We start from the raw sequence: 17,527 nt of genomic DNA, 5'->3' as shown, positions 1-17,527 counted from the left end.
CCCTATTTATAGGTATGAGATGAACCTATTGATGTCATTAGTGATTCAAACAAGCACTTGACAATTTTGCCAAAGACAAGGAAGATGTTTTCTTGCTCAAAACAAGGGAAGTGTTTTCTTCCCTAAAATAAAGGGATGGACCCAACAAATCTCCCACTTGAAGGCTAATTTTAATTTGTCCTCACACTTTGATCGATGCAGCAGTTCTTTCCTAGTTTCATACTTTGTGCAGGCCAACTGAAGCTTAACATAGCTTCAGTTTGTCTATCGTCACTGCCTTTGTCAGCATGTCTGCTGGATTTTGACTCCCTGCGATCTTCTCAAGCACTAACGCTCCATCTTCCAAAGTTGATATAATGAAATGGTACCGAAGTTGTATGTGCTTCGTTCGAGCATGGTAGACTGGGTTCTTTGCCAAATGAATGGCACTTTGGCTATCACAATATAGCACACTTTCCTCGTGGTCCTGATCCAATTCCCGCAGAAAAGATTGTAGCCACATCATTTCCTTTGTGGCCTCCATCACAGCAACGTACTCAGCCTCACAACTAGAGAGAGCTACTACCTTTTGCAACTTGGAAACCCAAGAGATTGCAGTACCTCCGAAGGTGTAAATATACCCGGATGTGCTCTTTCTGCTATCAACATCACCACAGTTGTCAGCATCAACATACCCTTGCAATCCTGTTTCTGATTTTCGAAAATACAGAGTTGAACTCCAGCTGCCTTTCAGATATCTGAATATCCACTTCACAGCCTCCCAGTGTTGCTTTCCCGGATTGCTCATAAATCGGCTGACAACTCCCACTACATGTGCAATGTCTGGCCTTGTACATATCATTGCATACATAAGACTACCGATTGCAAATGCATAAGGTATCTTGTCCATCTGCTTTTTCTCATCCTCGGTTGTCGGCGACTGATCCTTTGACAACCGAAAGTGTCCAGCTAAGGGAGTGCTGACCGGTTTGGCATCATGCATGTTGAAACTTTTGATAACTTTCCTCACATATTCTTCTTGAGAGAGTTTGATGCCCTTCTTGCTTCAGTCGATTCTCATCCCAAGGATTTGCTTTGCAGCTCCTAAATCCTTCATTGCAAACTTTTATGATAACCCTTTTTTCAACTGATCAATCTCCTGTAGGTTTGCTCCTACGATTAGCATGTCGTCGACATAGAGTAGCAGTATCATGTACGAGTCTTCAAATTTCTTGAAGTAACAACAGTGATCTGCCTCGCACCTTGAAAAATCAGCTTTCTTCATAAAGCTGTCAAACTTTAAATACCATTGTCTTGGAGCCTGTTTTAGTCCGTACAGACTCTTTTGAAGTTTGCACACCAAATTCTCCTTTCCTTTGACTTTGAATCCCTCCGGCTGTCGCATGTAGATTTCCTCGTCTAGATCACCATGAAGAAATGCAGTTTTCACGTCCATCTGTTACAGATGTAGATTTTCCTTTGCTACCAGTCCAAGAACAGTTTTGATAGTCACTATCTTGACTACGGGAGAGAAGATCTCCGTATAGTCGATGCCTTCTTTCTGTTGAAATCCCTTTGCAACCAGCGTTGCTTTATAACGCTTGCTTCCATTAGGTTCTTCCTTTATCCGATAAACCCATTTGTTTTGCAATGCCCTCTTATCCTTTGGCAACTCGGCTAACTCCCATGTATGATTTGCCGATAGTGAATCCATCTCATCTTTCATTGCCAGCTCCCACTTGGTCGATTCATCGACTTGCATTGCTTCTTCATAACATTCCGGCTCCCCTCTATCAGTAAGTAGAATGTAGTTGAGGGATGGAGAGTACCTGTGAATCGGCTTCCTGATCCTGGATGATCTACGCAGTTCTGTGATTGGCTTCTGTTTATTTGTTTCAGAATCAGCACTTTCATCAGCACCTTCTCGGATTGTTTGTTCCTCTGCCTCGGCTGTACCTGGCTGCGGCTCAGGTGTCGGGAAGTCCCTCAAATCGACTATTTCCGATTCCTTGTCCTGACATTCTGAATTTTTTTGCAACTTGTCCTTGTACAGTACCTCTTCGTTGAAGATAACATTCCTGCTTCTGATGATCTTCCGATTTTGTTCATCCCAAAATCGGTAACCAAGCTCGGTGTCACCATAGCCAATGAAGTAACACTTCTTTGATTTTGGATCAAGCTTGCTTCTAGCCGTATCATCATTATGAACATATGATAAGCAGCTGAACACTTTCTGAAATGAAAGATTTACCTTCTTGCCACTCCAGACTTTTTCTGGAATTCTGGAATTCTGAAATCCAAGGGAACTGACGGTCCTCGGTTAATTAAGAAGGCCGCGGTATTGACTGCATCAGCCCAGAATGTCTTGGGCAGTCCAGAGTGTATTCTCATACTCCGAGCACGCTCGTTCAACGTTCGGTTCATTCTTTCGGCTATTCCATTTTGTTGCGGCGTTCCAGGAATAGTCTTCATCATCTTGATCCCATTATCGGCACAGTACCGTTTGAAATCACCATCGGTGTATTCTCCGCCGTTGTCGGACCTCAAACACTTCAACTTGAGGTTTGTTTCATTCTCGACCGTGGCTTTTCATCTTTTGAATACACTAAACACATCGGATTTATTTTTCATAAAATAAACCCATACCTTCCTGGTTGAATCATCAATGAAGGTCACGTAGTAGTGTGATCCTCCAAGAGAGGGGACAGTGGTAGGTCCCCACACGTCTGTGTGCACCAATTCCAGCTTCTCGACCTTCAACTCCCTGCCTGCATTTGAGAAGCTTACTCGTTTTTGTTTTCCGAGAATGCAACTCTCACACGTATGAAGGTCCACCATCTTCAGCTCCAGAATTAAGCCATTTGTCACCAACAGCTTCATCCCCTTCTGGCTGATATGCCCCAGCCGACAATGCTATAAATCTGTCTTTTTTGTGTTGTCAATCGTAGCAACAGTATCATGACAGCTAGTAGTCATGTAGAGAGTGTCAATCTTCTTTCCTCGACCAACTACCATAGCACCTTTCGCCACCTTCCAAGACCCATTACCAAAGTTGAGATCATATCCCTTATCATCAAGCTAACCTACTAAGATCAGGTTTCGCATCAGCTTTGGAACATGTCTAACTTTTGTAATCTTCCATGAGGATCCATTTGTCATCTTCAAATTAATGTCTCCTGTGCCAACAACGTCAAGCGGCTCTCCATCGGCTAAATAAACTTTGCCGAGATTCCCAGCCACGCAGTTTGTCATTATATCATGATGTGGGGTGGTATGAAAGGACGTTCTTGAGTCAAGCACCCAAGAGTCTACCGGGCTGTCAACCGATAGCAACAACGCATCGCCAATGTCTTCCGTAGCAGCGTTGATTCCAGCCCCCTTGTTGTCCTCCTTCTTTAGCGCCCTGCAGTTCTTCTTGAGGTGACCTGGTTTTCCACAGTTCCAGCACTCAAGTGTTCGTCCTGGTCTGGATTGACCCCTGCCATTCTTTGACTTTGATCTGCCCCTATTTCGGTTGTAGTTTCTGTCATAATTTCTGCTTCTATTTTCAACATTAAAAGCAGAACTCGTCGATGCCTCTCTAGAATCTGTCCTGCGCACCTCCTCAGCAAGGATACAATCCCTAACATCGTTGACCTTTAGTTTGTCACTGCCGACAGAATTACTAACCGCTGCTCTCATTGGCTCCCAGCTATTTGGTAGGGATGCCAACAAAATTAGAGCTTGCACTTCATCATCGAAATCAATTTTTACCGATGACAATTGATTTACAATGGTATTGAATTCATTTACGTGTGCAGCAACATGAGCATTTTCCATCATCTTTAGATGAAATAGTTTCTTCGTGAGAAATACCTTATTATTTGTCGAAGGTTTCTCATACATGTCAGACAATACCTTCATCATATCTGTGGTGGTCTACTCCTTTGCCACGTTGTGAGAAACGTTCTTCGACAGCATCAGCCGAATGACTCCCAGAACTTGTCTGTCGAGGATATCCCAATTTGCTTGCTTCATCTCCTCTGGTTTCGGACTCAGAGGTTCATGACGTTTTCTGCCATATAAATTATCTTCAATTTGCATTCTCCAGAACGACAAATCTGTACCATCGAATTTACCGATGTCGTGCGTCGTACCTTCTTCGCCTCCCATCGTTTCTAAATCACAACACAACCTATTGCTCTGATACCAGTTGTTAGGATTTGAATCCCAAATCCGACCTTTGTAAGCAGGTTCCCAGGAAATATTGGAGGGTCACAGCTAGACCACTTAAATACCAACCTCCTTAGACAGAACCTACTTATGTCGTGATGTAAGCGAAGAATAAATAGCACACACAGATTTATAGTGGTTCACCCTCAATGTGAGAGCTACGTCCACGTTGCTGCTGCAGATCTTATTAAAGAAGAAATATTACAAGTGTTTACAACACTCAACCTCACAACCCCAATCCCAATTACACTTAAGATTTTTTTTACTAAAAATTCTCTCAAAGACTTCTCTTACTTAAGACTTTCACTAAGAGTATTTCTCTTAGATTTCTCTCTTTGGGATGTGTTGTCTTCTTCAATTTTTTTGGTGTATTTAGCAAATGAGAAAGCTTCCCTATTTATAGGTATGAGATGAACCTATTGATGTCATTAGTGACTCAAGCAAGCACTTGACAATTTTTCCAAAGACAAGGAAGATGTTTTCTTCCTCAAAACAAGGGAAGTGTTTTCTTCCCTAAAATAAGGGGATGGACCCAACAAAAAAAATCCGTGCTTGGTTGTTATACTAGCCCACATCTACGAAAATATTACGGTGTTCTTCGCCCCTTGATAAACGAACCAATAAATATCACACAAACACTAAATAAATTCGATGGTGAATTGCCTCAAGAACTTTGTCACCTCAAAGATCTTCAGATCTTAGACCTTGCAAACAATACATTCATTGGAATCATACCAAGGTGTATTAGCAATTTCAGTGCAATGGTCAAAGGAAAAAAGGCAATGGCGACTAAAGGCAAGGAATATTATGAGTTAAATTATTCCTTTTATATTGGAGATCTTATAGAGAGCGCAATGGTGATGACTAAAGGCAATATGTATCAGTAGGACACCATTTTGGTGTTGTTTACAAGTATGGACATGTCTAGCAAATATCTTTCTGGAGATATTCCTATAAGTCTAACACGTCTTGAAGGATTAAGATCATTTAATTTTTCCAAAAATAACATAACTGGTAGGATTCCAAATGGTATTGGCGACATGAAAGTATTGGAATATCTTGATCTTTTAGAAAATCAACTTTATGGTCGAATCGCACAAAGCTTTTCGAGTTTGTTCACTTTGAGCTAGTTGAATCTATCTGATAACAATTTATCAGGTATAATACCATTGAGCACTCAACTTCAAAGCTTTGATCCCACTAGTTTTGAAGCAAACAAACTCTACGGCTTCCACTCTTGGTGAACTGCAGTTCAGGTGGTAAAACTCCAAATCATAAGTATGAAGAAGATGAGAGTGACAAAGATGAAGTGGACTGGTTCTACATTTCAATGGCAATAGGATTTGCACTAAGCTTTTGGGGTGTATGTGTTTCTTTGTTTTTTAAGAGATCATGAAGACATGCTTATTTTCGTTTCTTAGACCGTAGCTGGGAAATGTTGCTTGCAAAGGCTCGATATGTTGAGAGATATGACTAAGGATTCTACTATTCTCAAGAATTAGTTTATATGCTTAAATTTCTCTTCAATAAATAATGTACAACTTTGTTATTATGTTGTTTCATTTTGTGTTTAAAACTCACGATGGAACAATTGTTAAGGAGCTTTTGTAATACAATATCAGGTTTTTCAATTTAATAGAATTAGCAAGTTCTTATCATTCAATTTTCAGAATTAAGCCAACGGTTTCAATGGTGTCCCTGGGTCTCCCTCTTTACCAATATTTTGAAAGAAAATAACTTTTCAGATTTAAGATTTTCTCGGAGTATTATAGATTCGCCAATATTTGTCCTAGTTGATTTGGATTTGTATTTGAACGACCTGCCAAGGAAATAAAATACTTCTTATGGGAAGGAACTTCATTTCAAAGTTTGAATTTTTTAACGAAAACCAAAAAGAAAGAAGGAAATATTTACATTCCATCCAACAATGCAAATAATAAGAAGAAGTGGAGGTGCTAGTGGTGGAAGAGGAAGTGAAGGAGAGGGGTTAAATAGGTTTGGGTTGGTGAGCTGACAGTCCTGCATGTCTACGTTACTAAAATGTCAGTGTTGTGTGGGATGGGCATCCACGCTAGACAATGACTTTTCTTTTATTATTTATCGCGAATAGGGGAATCATTATACATAATAGGACCGGTCAGCTAATTCGGAGGAGGGGTATATTTGAGTCACTTTGTTAACAGTAAAGGTATTTTTAAAGCAAAAATATAACGAAGGGTAAATTTGATCCTTTCCTAATAGTAGAAGGACAAATTTTACCCAAAATATACCAACAAGTGCGGGATTAAAAGTACAATTACCCCTAATATTTTTATTATTTTTTTTGTATAATCAATAAATTTCGAAAGCCATTAAGCACCACCGAAGCTCGATGGATCATAAATTTTCTATTATATTTAATTTTGATCAATCATATTGTATCCTAACACTATTAATCTAACCAATTCTTCCTATTCAAACTGTAAGCAAATTGGAACTCTTTCATCAATGTCAATAACAGGGAACAATTCAAAGTACAAAGGTCAGCACATTTGGTTTTCAGTATAAATTCAACTAGCTGCTTTATAGTTTCTTAAAAAGAATTCTATCTATTTAGAATTTAGAAACTATAGAGTAACTGAAAATCAATTCAGATGTTTATTTTTTAAATTCTTGCAGTAAATTTTATATATTAAAAGCTACATAAATAAGTACTCCCTTTGTATCAATTTAAACTAAGGTATTAACTGGATACGAAGTTTAAAAATAAAAGAATTTTTTTTGAAATTTATTGTGTAAAACAAAGTCATAAATGTCCAAGGGTAAAATAAAAAGTTTAAAGTTAAATTATTACTCCTTCCGTCCCACTTTATGTGATGATAATTGACTGGACTCGGAGTTTAAAAAATGAAAGGATACTTTTGAAACTTGTGATCTAAAATAAGCAATAATATTTATGTGACTATAAATCACCTTATTATTGGTAAAATGAAAAGTTTGAAATTTAAACTTATATTAAATATGAAAAAGTATCATTTTTCTTGAGATTGACTAAAAAGAAAAGAACATAACATAAATTGAACAGAAAGAGTACTAAATATAAATGTGTCATTTTTTTGGACTAACTAAAAAAAATACCACAGAGAATAAAACAGAGAGTACCGTAATACTTCCTCCGTTCACTTTTACTTGTTCACTATCCAAAATATAGTTTTTCACTTTTATTTGTTCACTAAAACAATATTTGTTTTCTGTTTTACCATTAATACTAACTATCCATTCTCCAAATCATCCCAAGACTTTTGGAAATGCTTAATAGTAAAGGATATTATGATAAAATATGCACTTCATTTATTATTTTTTATAGGGGGTGACCAAATAAAAGTGAATGGAGGGACTACAATTTTTATAGCGAAAAACTATTAGAAAAGATCATTGATCAACTGAAGATCATTGCTCTCTACTGTACCAGATTTTTATCCAGTCAGAAAATGCAAGTACAATATTTTCCCACCACACCAGAAAGAAAGAAAAAGTGAATGGAGGATTTACCTTTCTATTTTAAGAAACTCATAAAACTGATAGGAAAGAAAATAATGGAATCAATTTTCTCTCTGTATATTTCTCTGATCTCAGTACCAAGAATGATCTCTAATTTATACAATGTAATATAGGGACTAGGGATTGAAAATGTAAATAAAATAATTATTGTAACTACCTAATCATTTTGTACAACTAATATTATTCCTAGAAGAAGCTTCTAAAGTGTCATTCATACTATACGGTAGGTTGCATATTTCTTGTACTGTGGATGCATTGTTTGGACTTGGATTTTCTTAATTGGATTTGCAGAAGTATGTCCCAAGTTAGTATGCAGTGGCCCAGTGTGCAATGGCCTAGACGAATTAATAAGCCCAATAGGAAAGGACCCGGTTGAAAGAACATTTGAAGCTAAAGCCTTTTGCACTACTTGGTCAGCTTCTTCTTCGTTAATTCTGTCATCCTCCCTCAAGTGGTTGGCCGGCGACCAGACACCCAACTTGCCTAAAAAATTCCGATGGAGAGGTCCGGTGAGAGATTTAGTGACAAGATCGGCTATTTGGGAAGAAGAAGGCACAAATGACAGTGAAATGAGTCCCTCAACCAGTTTTTCGCGAACAAAATGGCAATCGAGTTTGATGTGCGTGGTACGTTCATGAAAGACTAGATTTTTGGCGATGTGTATAGCGGATTGATTGTCACAGTGGAGAGAAATGGGTAGGGAAAGAGAGATCCCAAGATCGGAAAGAAGACAGACAATCTAAGTAATCTCAGCAACAAGTCGACGCATGGATCTGTATTCTGCATCTGCAGATGAGCGGGAGACGACTTGTTGTCTCTTGGATTTCCAAGAGATAGGAGAACCCCCAATACTGATGTAGAATCCGCTAACAGATCTGCGACTATCCGAGCAACAAGCCCAATTGGCGTCACAGTAGGTAAGGAGCTGGAAAGATTGTGAAGAGTTCATAAAAAGACCAAGACCAGGATCTCGTTGTAAATATCGTAATGTGTGAAGAGCAACTTGAAGATGCCCAGAACGAGGACTTTGCATGTATTGGCTTAAAGTTTGGACGGTATAGGCAAGGTCAGGACGAGTATGGGTTAAGAAGTTCAATTGGCCCAATAAACGTCGGTAAGCAGTTGGATTTAATAATAATTCACTCGATTCGTGAGTGAGTATAAGAGAGGGATCCATGGGAGTGGAGAGTGCTCGAGGGTGAAGGTTGGGATATTCTTTGAGGAGATCAAGCGTGAATTTGTGTTGGGTTAAAATCAAACCACTTGGTATGTGCAAAAGTTTCATTCCCAAAAAATAACTAGCAATTCCCAAATCCTTTATACGGAACTCAGTGTTGAGAAAATCCTTAAGGTCTTGAATTTCTTGTTGATTGTTGCCCGTTAACAAAATATCGTCCACATAAACTGCCAAAATGGTGATTAGAGAACCAGAGACTTTGAAGAAGAGTGAATAATCGTTTAGTGATGAAGAGAATTCAAGAGTACCAAGAGCTGAGGATATCGAGCATACCACTGGCGGGAGGCCTGCTTAAGCCCATAGAGAGATTTCCTCAAATGACATACTTGATGCGGAGATGGTGGAGACATACCCAGAGGGAATTTCATGAAGACTTCTTCGTCTAAATCTCCATGTAAGAACGCGTTGTTCACATCCAACTGGAACAAAGGCCAGGAATTTTTTCCTGTGACAACAAGGATGCATCGAATGGTAGTCATCTTCACTACAGGTGAGTATGTTTCCGTGTAATCAATTCCTTCACAATGTATATCCCCCCTCACTACTAGACGTGTCTTTAACCTTTCCAAGATGCCATATGATTTTTGACTTTATATACCCACTTGCAGGGAAGAGGCTTCTTTCCTAAAGGAAAAGAGACCACTTCCCAAGTGGAATTGAGGACAAGTGCTCGAAGCTCAGTTTCCATTGCCAATCTCCAACCAGGGTGAAGAACTGCTTCATGGTAAGTCCTAGGTTCTCTGATTTGCTCGACAAAGTGAATGATGTTGTGATTGTGATTTCTCAACAAAGCATAAGAAAAGCATGGATAGGAGAAATAGATGGGTTAGGAGAAATAATTGAAAAAGCAGAGTCACATATATAATGAGACAAATGAGAAGGAAAGACAGATCTTCTAGTGGATCTGCGTAGATCTTCCACTGGTGGTAACACTTCCATGGGAACCTGGACAGGGGATTGAGGAATTAAAGGTGAGTGAGGTTCCAAAGAGGGAGAAACTGTATAAGGTGTATGAGTGGAATTGGGACTATGGTTTGGATCTGGAGACAAGACAGAAATTAAAGATTCAGGGGAAATAAGACTGGGAGATTAAGGTGTAGGAATAGATTTGAGTGATGATAGGATTATCATAGTTTGTTTAGCTAGGGTTTAGCTTAGTTTAGTAGCTTTAATGGTGGATTCCATTGTTGGTCTTTGAACCTTTAATTCCAATGATTTCATAAAGGGTTTTTCATTTATGGATTTCAATTGAATTTCCCTTGCCTTGATTTCAAATAGTATAGGTTCTTTTAGGATTGAATTAGATTGGGAGGTGTTGGATTTAATATATCTAAGGTTGCCCATAAATTCACCCTAATTGGGTCTTTCTTTTATCCTCTTTTCTCATCCCCTTTTCTTCGTATCTTTAAATTCTGCATTTTTGGATTGAATTGGTTCTTTCCCAATTCGATTCATATCATTTGGTGTGATCAAGCGTAATAGGCTCATCATTTTTGAAAGATCCTGGGAACATCTTCGACAGTGAGGTTGAATGAGCAAATGGAAAAATGAATTCATAGAACTTCACATTCCTACTTATTATAATTTGCTTGTTAAGAAGACTCAGAATTTTGTAACCTTTCTTCCCAAACGGATACCCAAGAAAAATCCCTGGTACTACTCTAGGGGACAGTTTATCTCTATTTGCACTCAAAGTTGACACAAAACATAAACACCCAAAACTCTTTAGATGTGTATAAGATGGGGGTTTTTTGAAAAGAACCTCATAGGGCGTTTGGTTATTGAGAACTTTGGAAGGCATAAGATTGATGAGATGTGTGGCTGTGAGAAGGGCTTCCCCCCAGTATTTAGGACTGATATGAGACTGGTACATAAGACCTCTACAAATCTCCGACAAGTGTTTGTGTTTTCTTTCAGCTACCCCATTTTGTTGTGGGGTAGCAACACATGAAGTTTGATGCACAATTCCTTGAGTATTGAAAAAATCAGTAGGTAAGTTCCCAGAGCCTAATTCATAGGCATTATCAAACCTAATGACCTTAATTTTTCTTCCAAACTGTCGTTCTACATAGGCCAAAAAAGACTTCAAAATAGGAAAATCATTTGATTTCGTAGACAATAGAAAATTCCAGGTTGTCCTAGAATGATCATCTACTATGGTCAAGAAATATCTTTCTCCTTTATAAGTCTGAGTTTTGTAAGGTCCCCAAGTGTCTATATGAATCATGTCAAAACAATTTTGTGTGGAAATTTGACTTTTAGGGAAAGGGAGTTTAAATTGTCTTGCCATTGCACATATGTCACAGGGAATTCTATTTGTTTTATGTGTATTGATAGAGATCCCAGTAATTTTCTTCATTGAATCATAAGAAAGATGTCCTAGTCTAAAATGCCAGAGTTTGCAAGAATCAAAAATTTCATAAACAGAATTCATTTCATTGATAGGCAAAGGTTTACATCCATCAGATTCAATATTGGACTCATCAGGACAACTAAACTCAACATTTGACACAATAGGAGAACTACATGACACTAGACACATTAGGACATTTATTTGAAGAGAAAATAGACTCAACAGCTGTAGAACTTATAGGCTTGGATGAATTTGGCTTGATAATAGAAGTGTCACTTTTCAGTAAGTAGAGACCTGCAGCATCTTCACCAAAAATCTGCTTCCTCTGTGTTGAATGGCCCTGTATGTAACAACCACTTTTAGTGAACAAAATGCCAAGTTCAGTCTCAAAAACAAACTGTCCCACAGAGAATAAATTATGCTTGAAAGAAGGAACAAAAAATACATTAGTCAAAGTGATGTGAGGTGTGAGAATGATGTCTCCCATGTATTTCACTGTGACCTTGTAGGAATTGGGTAGTGTAACAGAAATATGATGTGGGAGTGACTTAAGATTGTGAAAAAGTGATTTATCAAAAGTCATGTGATAAGATTCCCCTGTATCTATGATCCAGGGACTTGACTCGAATTTAGTTAGATGGGAGGTGTATGCTTTAAAGAAATCAGAAATACCAGCCATGTTTGCTTTGTGTTCTTCTTCTGGCTGATCACCATGTTGTACAGCTGAAAACATCTCAATCAGTCTTTGGCACTGATCCTTTGTGAAACCCTTAATGTTAAAAATGGATTCGTTGCTGCTGCCCACAATTCTAGATGCAAGATACTTATTCATTTCTGCAGATGTTTCCCCATTTTCTCACATCATAACTTCCTCTCTATTGACTGCATTAGCTCTAGGGTTGTTGTAGGATTTTTTTAGATTTGTTTGTGAATTTAAAATCTGGTGGGTACCCTATCAACCTATAGCATCCATCAATAGTGTGGTTGGTTTTCTTACAATGTGTGCAAAAGAGGTTGTTGTTTGGTGAGAAATTATTTTGTGGGAAGTTTCTGTTGCTTGGTGAATAGTTGTTCTTTGAGCTGGCAAGTTAAGTGTTTCCCTTCTTGGCATAATAATTTCTTTGTTCATTCCACCTTGAAACATTGAAAGCAGATGAATCAGTGTTCATATAGTGTCTATGGTGTACTTCTCTCTGAGATTCCTCATGTAGAATGATAGAGTAAGCCTGATTTGTAGAGGGTAATGGGTTCATCATCAGAATATTCCCTCTACAGGCTGAAAAAGCTTCATTCAACCCCATTAAAAATTGTATCAATTTCACATCCTCATTCATTTTGTGATTGTGTGTTTTAGCACCACATTTACAATCACAGTTACATGTCATGAATGTGTTTAAGACTTTCATCTGATCCCATAATTTTTTCAATTTGTTATAATAAGCAGCAACATCATTGGTTCCTTGAGTAATATTGTTGAGGTCTCTTTGAAGTTGGAATAGTTTAGATTCATCAGGCTAACCATATCTTTCTTGTAGCTCACTCCACAGATCTGATGCCTTTTGAGAGTAAAGGACACTTTCTGCTATATCTTTGCTTAGAGATTCAACAACCAGGAAATGACCATGTCATTACATCTTGACCATTGTTCAAAAAGAGGTGAGGTTTCTTCTGGTATCTCTGCTTTGTTATTGATAAAACATAGTTTGTTTTTGGCTGAGAGTGAAATTAAAACTCCTCTTTTCCAGTTTCCATAACTGGTGCCATCAAAACTAACACTTACGAGATTTATACCAGGTGAATCCGAGGCATTCAAGTGGTATGGATGAGTTGAAGGGAGCACGTCAGCCATTGATTTTTCTCCAACAAGATTAGTAGTGCTTGTAGAAGTGTTAACATTGGTAGTCTCTGGTTCAGTCAACATGATTTTGGTGATTTGAGGATGAGTGAAAAAATGAGAGAAATAGAGAAGATGATTCGAATGCAGGGTTTTCAGCACACCTGCTCTGATACCATCACAAAACTGATAGGAAAGAAAATAATGGAATCAATTTTCTGTGTATATTTCTCTGATCTCAGTACCAAGAATAATCTCTAATTTATACAATGTAATCTAGGGACTAGGGATTGAAAATGTAAATAAAATAATTATTGTAACTACCTAATCATTTTGTACAACTAATATTATTCCTAGAAGAAGCTTCTAAAGTGTCATTTATACTATACGGTAGATTGCATATTTCTTGTACTGTGGATGCATTTTTTTGGACTTGGATTTTCTTAATTGGATTTGCAAAAATATGTCCCAAGTTAATATGCAGTGGCCTAGTGTGCAATGGCCCAGACGAATTAATAAGCCCAATAGGAAAGGACCCGATTGAAAGAACATTTGAAACTAAAGCCTCTTGCACTACTTAGTTAGCTTCTTCTTCGTTAATTTTGTGAGAAACTAGAACAAACTACCCCCATCTTTGTTTCCATTCAGCTGATTACAACATAATTTCTGCAAATAGCCGAAAATGCAAATACCGCTTTCACATGATTGTTTATTGTTTAATGAACAAAAAACACATAGATGGAAAAACCAGAAACATTGTATATAGGCAAAACACATAAATAAGCCCTTTAACTTGGTGCGAGCTGGAAACTATGACCTTAAACTTTGCTAATGCACAAGTAGACACTTAAACTTGCCAAAAGTCGAACATGTAAACACAAATGCTGACGTGGCGCTGACGTGGCACATAATTTTGTTCAATGTTATGTCACTGCGACATCAGCGTCACGTCAACATATGTGTTTATATGTTCAACTTTTGGCAAGTTTAAGTGCCTACTTGTGCACTAGCAAAGTTTAAGGTCATAGTTGTCAGCTCGCGCCAAGTTAAAGGGCTTGTTTATGTATTGTGCCTTGTATATAAGGTAAAGCACCAAATCTAAATTAGTAAAACTAAGAGCCTAATACTATACAAAGTGATTCTCAAAGACACTATAAACAGCAGGAACCTAATAGAGATAAACTTGATGCAATATTTCTGCCAGTAACTCTACTTAATGAGATTTCATCCAGCACAAAGGTTCCTCTATTTATCATGTATGATGAGCATTCAAAATAGTGCGGTATACCAAGTCAATGAATTGGTCATCCTGTTAAGGGAATAGAGATTAAAATCAGATGCATAAAGAGACCAGTGGATCATTTATACCAAAGGGAAAATTAGGCAAAAAATCGATAAAAGCGAAAAATGTCAAGACATGAGTAATCAAAAACTGTCCAGCTAATCAACTAGCTACACCAACAAATTAAACTAAAACCAATGAATTGTGAGTTAGGCTACTACCATTTACCCTCCAATATTTAAATTCTGACTGTTTGTAGACTTCATAACTAGCTTGCAGTACTACAAAGAAAATGCTCCAGAAAGGAAAGCAAGAAATTGAAGTCCATATAGCCTTGGCAAGTCCCTATTAACTTTGTCCCTGAATCTCAAACTCGCTAAAGTTTTTCACGCGTTGTCTGGACTCATATTTTCCAGTGATCTTATTTAGCATACTTTTATTTTCCAGCCAACATCTAATAACTCTCCTACAAAATCTTTGAGTTGTGGTTGGTGACAAGGTACCTCTTTTTTCAAGAAAGGTGCATGTCAGAAGTCAAGGTATCTACGGGTATTTCGTTTTCTTATATAGGTGAAAAGTTGAACAATATATCAATGAACTACACTACTTGGACAGCTTTAGTCTATACTGTTAAATTGCTTCAAACTTTATCTTGACATGCTATTTTCTTTCTATTTAAATAGCTCTTCTGATGAAGCATGCAGCAGGTCAACGACCCATTCAAAAATTCCGACTATAAGCTCCGGCTCAACTGGAATGGCTGAAAAAGGAGCAGAAATGCAAGAAGGGCTTGAATAAAATAAGGGATGAGATTATAAAAATGAAGGTAAAAATCCTATGAAGTACTTATGAATAGTATTCCACATTTCAGGGAATGGCTCGAGAGCAGAACGATGCAATTGACAGGTCCGTATCATCACAAATCTATGAAGCCATTCGCGGTCAAAGTCATCCTCCGGATTGATCAGGCTGCGTCTTTCATAAGAAAGTAAATGCACTAATCCTCCTCGGAATTACCGGGGAGAATACAAGTGCATCAGATGGTCAAGAGAGAGTGTGACTCCGGCCTGGTCATCCAAAAGTTGAATACAATAGATTGTACACCAAATTTGAGGGGCCACTTGGCCTATGCAAATTCGATAATGGCGGAAAAAATCTTCTATGATCACAGGAACGGGCAATATAAAGCCAACCGTGAAAGGGTAGGTGTAAATCATGGAAAGACCCTCAACGTGATATTTCATTTGAGCTTCAGGGTCAACAACTCCAATAGTAACTTCAGAACTGAAATTGCAATCTTCACGCTCTTGAGGGATGATGTCAGTCGTAATTAACGAACCAATTTCTTTGATAGATTCTTGGCGCTCATTAACACGAAAATCCTCATGGTATTTAAAGCCTGAGGGCAGTCCGTCAGCAGCAAAGGATTGCAAGTCGATTTCTTGACTTGTTGGAGAGATAGGGGCTTTACCAGGACGATGAGCAGGATCATGAGATTCGTAGTCAGATTTATTTTCAGAAGGACATTGATACAGACCCACCTCTCATGACTTACCCTAGGAGAAAGTACTGACAAAAGGATAAAGAGTTGAAGAGTTTTGGACAAACACAACTTCTACAGCAGTTGTCTAGCAACTGTTCCCTTAATTTTCTCCAGCAGTTGGTTTAGCAGTTATTATTCCTACTTTATCTTATCCTATTATGTTTTCTATAAATGTGTAATTAGGATTAGTTATTTGGGTATGCAATATCAGATTTAAAACTACTATATTCTGGAGTCTTGTCCTCTCCATATGGACATTTTTATTGGTGTAATTGTGTTTAAGATTCTTGCACAAACTATTGCCAGTAAAACTACTTTCTCTGTTCTATTTCTTCGGTTCTCTACTTCTGGTTACTATCAGACGTACAGGCGAAGGTTGAGATGATGAGGCCAACATGATGGAAATATCTTTTCGTAAAGGAGAATAACAAAAGAAGTATTGAACACAAAGAAGATATTTGGCTTATCTCTCATGTAAGGAAAGAAAAGATTTGATTGATTTTGGGTTTGGCCATTGGCCTTATTTATACAAGGATAATGGTAGTTGAATCGATCGGAATTTCAAGGGTCACGTCTTTTCATAAATATGACAGTTTTATGTCAATTATCGTGATTGAAAGGTCACTGGCATTTCGCGGTAAGGCCATTGAATGAGGACTTGACGGTTGCCTTTTTTAATAGAACGTTTCATTTTCCTGCCATAAGAAAGAGTCTCCCTAGTAACAATTCAAATCCACTCCTCGGTGTCATTTTTTCCACTGGGGAGTTGGGGGGACTATCTGTATACATTGGAAATATAGCTTGACACGCGGCATGAAGAGAGAAGTACATGTGGCGGAATGAGCTGAATGATGGATTAGAGAGAAGGACGCGTGGCAGAATGAGTTGAATGATGGAATGGAGTTTAATTTATCCGGAAGGAAGAATTACATATGTGCACCGGACCAAGAGTTATGAAGCAATTGATACGGGTCATTTATGAGCAATTAAGATTACGTAATCGGCCTAGATTTAAGGCTGAACATTACATTTTTGTATTAAAGATAGCATTTATTGGTTATCATTACCCATTATTGGGCTGGATTTGCAACCTAAAGCTAACATCTATCATCTATAAAAGGAGCTTAGAGCTCAGCGTAACGATCATCGAAAAATAGGCATCTTATTCACATTTTTCTAAGTCCATATTAAGCAAAATTGATCTCTTATTTTAATTTATTGGTCCGAGTTTTTATAAGCTCCTTAGGGCCAAATGTTTAACCGAAGGGATACTAAACAAAGGATCTCCTTCGAAGCTCATATGGCCCAGACTTATTATATTTCATTTTTAGCATTATATTTACTTGATTTCATTGTCACTTGTTTTTATTTATTCTTATCTATAACAAATCAATTCACGTATCCTTTAAATCACTAACAAATTCAACTATACCTTTTTTGGGGTAAACAATTGTATTTTTTCTGATAATCATAAAAACCACACAACTTGTGAAAACCATTAAAATTTTCCCAGATCTTATACAATCTTACCAAATGAGCAAATCATA

This window comes from Lycium barbarum, chromosome 2 (assembly GCF_019175385.1).
Source record: "Lycium barbarum isolate Lr01 chromosome 2, ASM1917538v2, whole genome shotgun sequence".
Taxonomy (NCBI): Eukaryota; Viridiplantae; Streptophyta; class Magnoliopsida; order Solanales; family Solanaceae; genus Lycium; species Lycium barbarum.
Note: the sequence above shows the minus strand (reverse complement) of the source record.